Here is a 9,313-nt window from a genome sequence, read left to right on the forward strand (position 1 = left end):
AGACTGTGAATATTTATGTAAGCAGACTGCCATCTCTCTCCCTCAGAACAAAGAGTGGATTTAAACTTCCTACCTTTTCTGTTAGCAGCTGAATATTTAACAACTGTGCCACAAGGATCTTTATTTTTTTTTTTTTTCTTGTTGTGTACCATCCAGTCAGATCTGACTGGTACAGGAAGATATCCCCCCCACCCCCTCCTTCTCCAGCAGAACATCTGGTGGATTCAAACTGCACACCTTCAGGATTACAGTGCAACTTCTAGCTATTAGACCACCAGAGCTCTCTCAGGATCATTTTTGTATACAGCTCAAACTCAAAACTTGGAACTGTCACATAGCTCTCCATTGGGTTTTCAAGGCTGTAAATCTCACAGAAAGAGATCGCCCATTTTTCTTCCTTGAAGGCTCTGATGGATTAGAACCACTAGATAGAAGTGGCTTTGGTGTTAACAGCATAACTCTCTACAGACTAGGCCATCAGAGCACCCCATTTTGTATGACTACTACCCACAAACATACTCTGAACAATTATAGGTACTCTCCAGACTAAGGACTTGGTGGAGACACTCTGCCAGCTTTTGTTAGCCACTTAATGTCTTTTACTGCTGTGAAGTTAAAGAGTTTCTTCAAAATGGCTTTCCTCAACTCAACAGCACATAACAACAATAACCTATTCCTATGATTGTGAGTCTTATGATTTATTTTGTTATTAAAGTAAATTGCACTGATTTACAAGTGCAAAGTACTTTTGCATTCCGACTTGGTCATGATGCTATTATTCTTTTAGTACATAACTGGATTTGACATGCTAATTTACTTTTGGAGTTTTTAATTTATGTTCATGATATTTACTGATTTTTTTTCCAGTCAATTTTGTTGGTTTTTAGTAGCCATGTTATATTAGTCTCAGAAATAAACTTCCTCCTCTTTTTCTATTCTTCTAAAGAGTTTTTGTGAGATTAATGTTATTTCTTTCTTAAATGTTTGGAAAGGCTTTGTTGGTGAAGCTCTTTCGACAGGGCATTATCTTGGTAAGAGGTTGGAATTAGTTAATAGATTTGACTTTGTAAATAAATATTAAATTATCCAGATTTTTTTTCAATTAAAAAATGGCTTTCCTAACAAAAGTCAATTGTTTGACTTTGACATGTGGATATACAGGAATATGCAAATAGGGCACTTTGTCTAAAAGGGGCTTGGTTCTCTCTCCAGGCGTCCTCGTGAGAGTGACATCGTCTTTAAACCCCACGTGGCAATCCCTGACGCACCGCAGTGATGCCCAGGGAAGACAGGGCGACCTGGAAATCCAACTACTTCCTTAAGATCATTCAACTTCTGGATGATTATCCGAAATGCTTCATCGTGGGTGCAGACAATGTCGGCTCCAAGTAGATGCAGCAGATCCGCATGTCCCTCCGCGGGAAGGCTGTGGTTCTGATGGGCAAGAACACCATGATGCGCAAGGCCATCTGGGGCCACCTGGACATCAACCCTGCCTTGGAGAAGCTGCTGCCTCATATCCGGGGGAACGTGGGGTTTGTGTTCACCAAAGAGGATCTCACAGAGATCAGAGACATGCTGCTGGCGAACAAGGTGCCAGCTGCTGCCCGTGCTGGTGCCATTGCTCCGTGTGAGGTTACCGTGCCAGCCCAGGACACTGGTCTGGGCCCCGAGCAGACCTCCTTCTTCCAGGCTTTGGGCATCACCACTAAGATCTCCAGAGGCACCATTGAAATTCTGAGTGATGAGCAGCTGATTAAGACTGGAGACAAGGTGGGAGCCAGCGAGGCCACCCTGCTGAACATGCTGAACATCTCTCCCTTCTCCTTCGAGCTGATCATCCAGCAGGTGTTTGAACGGCAGCATCTACAATCCTGAAGTGCTTGACATCACAGAGGAGACCCTACATACCCACTTCCTGGAGGGTGTCCGCAACGTTGCCAGCGTCTGTCTGCAGATTGGTTACCCAACTGTGGCCTCAATACCACATTCCATCATCAGTGGGTATAAGGAGGTCCTGGCTTTGTCTGTGGAGACTGACTACACCTTCCCATTGGCTGAAAAGGTCAAGGCATTCCTGGCTGATCCATCTGCATTTGTGACTGCTGCCCCTGCGGCCGCTGCCACTACCGCAGCTGCTCCTGCTGCTGAGGCCCCAGCCAAGGTGGAAGCAAAGGAAGAGTCGGAAGAGTCGGACGAGGATATGGTATTTGGTCTCTTTGACTAAAAACCAAAAAGCCACCAACTCTGCCAGCTTTGTGTGAAACAAGGAAATAAAGGCTTCATTCTCTTAAAACTCTCTAAGCTCTCTCTTACGGTATTAAATGAGGCTGAGCATCTAAAAAATAAAATAAAATAAAATAAAATAAAAGGGGATTGGTTAGTGTCACCTATCCGCAAGGGGATTGGCTAGTTTTGCTATTAAATTGAGTGGATCCAGCAGCAGAAAGAAGAAGTATCACTGCTAGCAAAGAAGAGAAGGCAAGAACAAAGCAACAGCCATAGCAGCCACAGCAGAGAACCAGAGACCTGACATGCGATGGAGCAGAACGTGGACTGCTGTCCCCCATGGACAGAACCAGAGCTGAGCTGAGAGCCTTTGCCCAAGTTTGTTGGACAAGTTGGGGAAGAGGAGAATGAAAGGTATGCAGACAAGAGTGGGGGGAGCCAATATTGGCAGTACTGAGAACTTTGTAACACTGGCCTAAAGCTATGAGACTTAAAAGCTGTTCTGATTGTATTCTGCAGCTAACCTGGATTATAACCTTTTTACTTCCCCAGTATGATTCTGTTTGATCTGTGACCTATTACTTCAAATTTTGGAGCCAACAGAGCAATAAGGATTGGTGCTGAGATGAGTAGAAAGAGGTATAAGAATGTGGGGGACATTTCTGCCCTCATGGGAATTGGTTTTGCTTTGTTGTTGCTGTTGGCAAGGACAATTACTTTGAGAAGTTGATAAAGGTCAGACATGGCCATCCCCACGCAGCGCAGCCCTTGCTCTTTTTACAACTGTCCTCACTGACTAGAAGTAAAGCTGATCATTTAAGGAGATTGCTTGTTAGTGGGTCTAGTGTCAGTTGGGTGAGAGAGTTTAGCAACAATTGTGTAATTTAAGTTACTTAGAATTTAATCACCTTCACTCAAGTATTGGCCTCCACACTCAACTGAGTCATTAAATGAAAGGATCAAATGCATTCAAATCCTTGTGATGATAAGCCTCATAAGAAATCCTCTTTGTAAGAATTCTTTCTTAAGAAAATGAGAAACCATATTTTTAAAAAATTATGCAAACTAGAAGATTATTCTAACCATCACATATCACAAAGACTGATCTGTTTAATAGTAACAAAACAAAAAAACTCTAAGTCCTGAGCCAGGAGTGAAAAAAGAGTCTGTTTTAGTTTCCACTGGGGGATTTGGAGCAGTGACTGCCCTTCCTTGACTGGGCATAAACATCTCCTTGTCTGAAAAAAAAAAATTATGGTTGGCAGATTTTTGGAATGATGTCATGTTATTTTAAAATACCTTAAATTTATGCAAAGAAAAGGGAAGCTGATTTAAAAAAAGAGTATAACAAGTTACTGGAGTTCCATCAATAAAATCTAAATGGTATCTGTGGGTTTGTGGGCTCTGAAGATGTACATGTTTAAGAAGAGCAAAAAATGTATGTTTGCATGTTTCTGCTAAGTGAATAAAATATGAACACAATTGGCTTAAAATCTCAAGGTTTACATTGAAGCTTTTACTTCTACAAGGAATCCAGATATTCACTTTGCCATTTTTCTCATTTTCTAGCCTTAGCTGTACTTTAAAATAAGGTATGCCATCTTTTAAGACTATCATGTTTCTGGAAGGTTGAATGCAAACAGTATATGTACAATTAGAATCATCTAAAATTTAAAGTGACTGAATACTTAGAGAATCTTATGCTATATTTTTGTATGTGAAATATTAATAAACCCATTTATACTGAAGACAATAATTTTCTGACTTTTGTGCTTATAAAATAGGATTTTAGGGACTCTGTTTCATCTGTTTTGTAAATCCTGGAAGCTACTCACTATTAAAACTTCAAGATTTAAATGGCATGAAATAAAACAAAGAAGGAAATGGGATGAAAATGTCTCAATGTTGATTAAGAATAATGTGATAAAGGTACTCAAGTCAGGAAATCATGACCCTCTTGAGGTTTAGCTTCCTAAGCTCTTATGTCCTTGCCCTCCCCCAACTTTAACAGGGCTCCAAACCTGAAGTCTTCTGCTTGGTTCCTATCCTGTTCATCCTGTCCTACTCCAGTCTGGAAGTTGCCTTCTTTGAGTGGAATGAATGACAAGCCCCAAAAGATAAATACCTTTTAAACTCCAGAATCTGAGATTGGTTGAAAGTATGCAGAAATACAGTTAGTGGAATTAGAAGTTCCCTCTCCTCTAACGACAAGTTCCTCCCCCCTCATCCTATACTGCAAAGGGAAAGATCTGCCTTACAGCAATAGCAGTGAACGCAGGAAATGGAAGGGATTTTTTGGAGCTGCTTTTATTCAGTTTCATTTGACCTTGTAAATTTTGTACATATCCTACTTTATTTTCTTAAAAGGAGTATCTGGAAAGTTTGACAAGATTTTAAGGAAAATGTTCATGTACAAGGGAGTTTTCTCAGTAATGTCAAATCATACATTTGTGTCTCTATGCATGTATTTATTGATTTAATTTAATCACAAAAGGACTTTTGTTCCCTAGTGGGTAAGGAGTTGTGCTGACAACCCAAAGGCATTTGGTTCAAATCTACCAGCTGCACTGTGCAACAAAGATGGGCAATATCCTATCAGGCAATTTATATTCTCTGAAAACAGCTGGAGGATCTGTTATGAGTTGGTTCTGATTCTACGGCAATGAGTTTGAGTTTGGTGTATTTCTTACTGTCCTCAAAAGGTATTAAGTTGACTTCCAATGTGCAAATATAATTATATGAAATTAAAATAAGTAAACAAGAGGAAATATGGGCAGATAACTAAGAAATCAGAGATGAAGAAAGGAACAACATATACAAACCCTCACTTCCTGTCCTGTTTTAAGGGTAACACATATTTAGTTCTAAGATTTCTAGAAGCTAGTGTCAATTTTTTTTGGTCAAAAGTATTCAGTGTATATGATTCACAACATCCATAAGACCAAACTACTTCTGACTTCTGGGATGGTCTATACGAGCACTTCCCACAAAACAAGCAAAGCTGGTGAAGATTATTTTTAAAAATATATGTTTCAGGAAATTGTCTTAAACATACACTGAAACAGAATTACTAAAAAAATTTTGCTAAACAAAGGCAGCATTTGCCCAGTGAGAACACTTGAAAAGGCAAGAAGAGAGGGGAAGGAAGACTGAATGGAAACAAGAACCACAAACAGACAGTAAGAAAAGGGTGGAGCTGTAATCACTGTCACACAACAAAATACAGATAGATTGCTGAGTGAAATACCAGTCTATTCTAAAATTTTCACGTTTTAAAATTCACAACAAAGATTTAGAAATAAAATATAATAATGTTTAAAAAGAAGATATTCTGCATTAAAACAATCTGTAATAAGGAGTGCATTGCAGGGTGGGTTGGGGGAGCAGAGGGAAAAATCTTCAATAATGAAAAAAAATATATATATACTTTAAAAAATAAAAAAGAAGACATTATTAAGGACAATGGGAATTTTGACTTTTGAGCCATGACCCACCCACTCCCTTCTCCCCAAGCTCAGTGTGATGGAAGCTCCATGCTGGAGGTAAGTGGTTAAAGTTGAGGTGAGTAGGGTAAATTCCTGCTGAATGTGGCTAAGGGGCGAAGGATCTATTCCTCTACCCAATCCCTACCACCCAAAAGGAGGCTGCACCCTCAGGAGCAGCAAGCCAATATTGGAGTCCCTGTTGGCCTTGCTCCATCCCCTTTGTAGGCTTAAGGTTCTACATCAGGAGATGAAATGTGTGAAGAATAGAGCCAACTTTTTTCACTACTGGGAATATACCCTAAAGAAACCAAAACTGCTACCCAAGCAGATATACACACATTCATGTTTATTACGGCTTTGTTCACAATAACAGAGTTGGAAACAACATAAGTGCCCGTCAACAAGTGAATGGATAGAGAAACTGTGGTGTATTCACACAATGGAATATTACGCAGCACTGAAAAACAAAGAACTCATGCAATAATATACAAAATGGGTGACCCTGGAGGACATTATGTTGAGTGAAATATTTCAGTCACAAAAGGACAAATACTGCATAATGTCACTGTTATAAAACAGGACTGACATAGGCGTTTGGGGGAACCTAAGAAAAGAGGGGATAAATAATGTACATGGCATTGAAACAGATGAGGGAGAGAACTTTATAAAAGGAACATAATTTTAGGTATTATTGGCATGACAAGAGTCCAGAATAAGAGCCGCATACTAAAGCGGTCTGGGGGCGGGGGGAGGACTGCATAACAACGAAATAACTTTTTTTTTTTTTTTTTTTAAAGCGCAACCTGAGGGGACAAGGGAAGGGAGGAAAATGTGCAATAATGAATGAATGGAAATCCAAGTTCTTTATAAACTTTCATTAAAATCTCAATTAAAATAATAAAGCCAACTATCCCACCCAACACCCAGAGTAGTGGCTCAGAGAAATTGTCCAGGAAAAGAAGTAGCCATCAAAAAGAGAACTCCAAAGCTCTTTTAAAAAGAACTAACTTTATTTGAAGCAGAATCTAAAGAATTTCAAGGCTAAATGTATTTCTTATTACAGGAAACAATATAAACCATACGTAGGCCAGCTAGTCTACTCAAGAGAACCTGAGAAAAAGTTAGAAAAGCCCATTCTGTGTAAGAATAAACCTTAAAAACTAATCTAAAAAACTTTCATTTGAATTTTTGCTCAAATTCTATTGGATCTCCACAGAGAAATTCATGCCCCAGGGCACTGTAAAGAAAAAAACCACCACAAAACCCAATCCACACCAAACCAACAATAGAGCTGTTCACAATTATGAATGAATCAATCTTTTATTTTAGTGTTTTGTAATTTTATGAACATGTTTGCTTGATAGTCTGATAAGATAACCTTGATTTGATGTTTGAGTTTTACAGTACATTCTCATAAAGAGGAGCATTATTGCTTATACGCATAAGTGCCTCCCCAGTTTTCCCAAGGGCCCATACTTTGCTAAGTACTACATGACTTGAGGGAACTCTGGTGGCTTAGTGGTAAGGAGTTGCTCCCCAAACCCAAGGCACTTGCTGCTCCATGGGAAAAGATAGCCAATCTTCTCTGGTGCAATTAATTTACAGTCTCTAAGTCAGCTATCGGTTGGTTTCAACTCAATGATACATAAAAGCAACAACAAATGATGATGAATATAAGATTATATTATTGGTATATGGAATACCAACAGACATATTGCAACAAATAGATACAGCCCTGGGTGCACTCACTACTTTGTGCCAAGAAATCTAGAGGACAACTACCTGGTCAACTGACTGAAAGAGATTCACATTTATTCCAATTCCAAGAAAAGGTAATCTGACAGAGTGTGGACATTATCCAACAATTAACACTAATATCATATGCAAGCAAGATACTACTGAAGATTACACAAAAAATATTGAACCAGTATATTGACAAAGAACTGTCAGATGTACAAGGGTGGGTTTAGAAGAGTCTGTGGCAGTAGGAACATTATAGCCAATGTTAGATGAATCTTGGCTGAAATTAGTACCAGAGGAATGTCTACCTGTGTTTTATTGACTATGCAAAGGCATTTGACTGTGTTGTGGCTAAGCTTGAGAATAATGGGAATCCCAGAACATTTAATTGTGCTTATGAGAAACCAAAACTTGGGCCAGGAGGAAGTCTTCAGAACAGAGCAAGGAAACAATGCCTGGTTCAAAATCAGAAAAGCTGTACATCAGGGATGCATCTTATCTCTATAACTTTTCAATCTTTATTTGCAGAACAGATCATTTGGGAGGCTGGGCTTTATGAGGAGGAATGTGCCATCAGGATTGGAGGAAGACTCATCAACAACCTGCATTATGAAGATGATGCAAACTTGCTTGCTGAAACTGAGGAGGACCTGAGGTATTTACTGCAGAAGGTCAAGGACTGCAGCCTTCACTATGGATTGAAGCTTAATATCAAAAAAACAAAGATTCTCACCACAGGGCCAATTGGCAGCATCATGACAGAGAGAAGATTGAGATTGTTAACAGCTTCAGCTTGCTTGGCTACACAATCAACATTCTCAGTACCAGCAGCCCGGAAATGAAAAGATGAATTGCACTGGGAAAGTCTGCTGTCAAGGACCTCTCCAGAGTACTGAGGAGCAACAATGTCAGTCTAGAGACCAAGGTGCACCTGTTCCAGACGATGATCTTTGCAATTACTTGCTATGCATCAGAGAGCTGGGCAATGACTAAGGATGACGGGATTGATGCCTTTGAGTTGTGATGCTGGAGAAGAGTATTGCACATACCATGGATTGCCAAAAGAACAAACAAGCCTGTCCTGGAGAGGGTGAAACCAGGCTTCTCCTTGGAGGCTAGAATTTTGAAGCTCCACATACTTTGGGAAAGTGTCCAGGAGGGACCAGTCCTTGGAGAAGGACATCATGCAGGAGAGGAAGACCCTAGATGAGATGGATTGACACAGTTACTTGGGTAATGGCTGTGCCAGAGACAGCGAGATTGGCTCAGGATAGGGCAGGGTTCAGAATTATTGTACATAGTTATTGTCACTATGAGTTACAAGCAACTCAACAGCACATAACAACAAATACACAATGTATCTTTGCAATGCATTATTATCTGGAAATCATTCTAAAGTCACTTCCATCAAATCAGAATTAACTAATAGCTGACTCTCCATTGGGTTTCAGAGGCTTTATATTTCACAAGAGTAAGTTCAAACTGCTAGAAACATGCAGCCTTTGGGTGTACAGCACAAGTCCCTATGGCCTAGGCCACCAGAGATACTAATTCTTGCTATCAATGGGATGAAACTTGAAAACATGCATGCTGAGTGAAAAAAAGCTAATCACAAAACAACGCGTCCATTTACATAAAATTCTAGAAAATGTAAATTACTTCTAGAAAACAGATATGTGGTTGCCTTGGGGCAATCCAAGAGAAAATAAATCACAAGAGGCATGATATTTTGGGAATGATTGGCATGTTTTGTATCTTGACTGTGGCTGTGATTTCATGATATATACAAGCGTCAAACTCAACAAAGTGCCCACTACAAATGACGCACTTCACTGTACATAAACTATCCTCCATTAATC

The 9,313-nt window shown here is 39.7% G+C and overlaps 1 pseudogene; it reads left to right on the forward strand.

Moving 5' to 3' along the window:
* The first annotated feature begins 1,275 nt into the window (after positions 1–1,275).
* LOC102870704 lies at positions 1,276–2,227 on the forward strand (annotated as a pseudogene).
* Positions 2,228–9,313: the final 7,086 nt, after the last annotated feature.

This window comes from Elephantulus edwardii, unplaced genomic scaffold, assembly GCF_000299155.1.
Source record: "Elephantulus edwardii isolate Elephantulus edwardi_28Jun2011 unplaced genomic scaffold, EleEdw1.0 scaffold00002, whole genome shotgun sequence".
Taxonomy (NCBI): domain Eukaryota; kingdom Metazoa; phylum Chordata; class Mammalia; order Macroscelidea; family Macroscelididae; genus Elephantulus; species Elephantulus edwardii.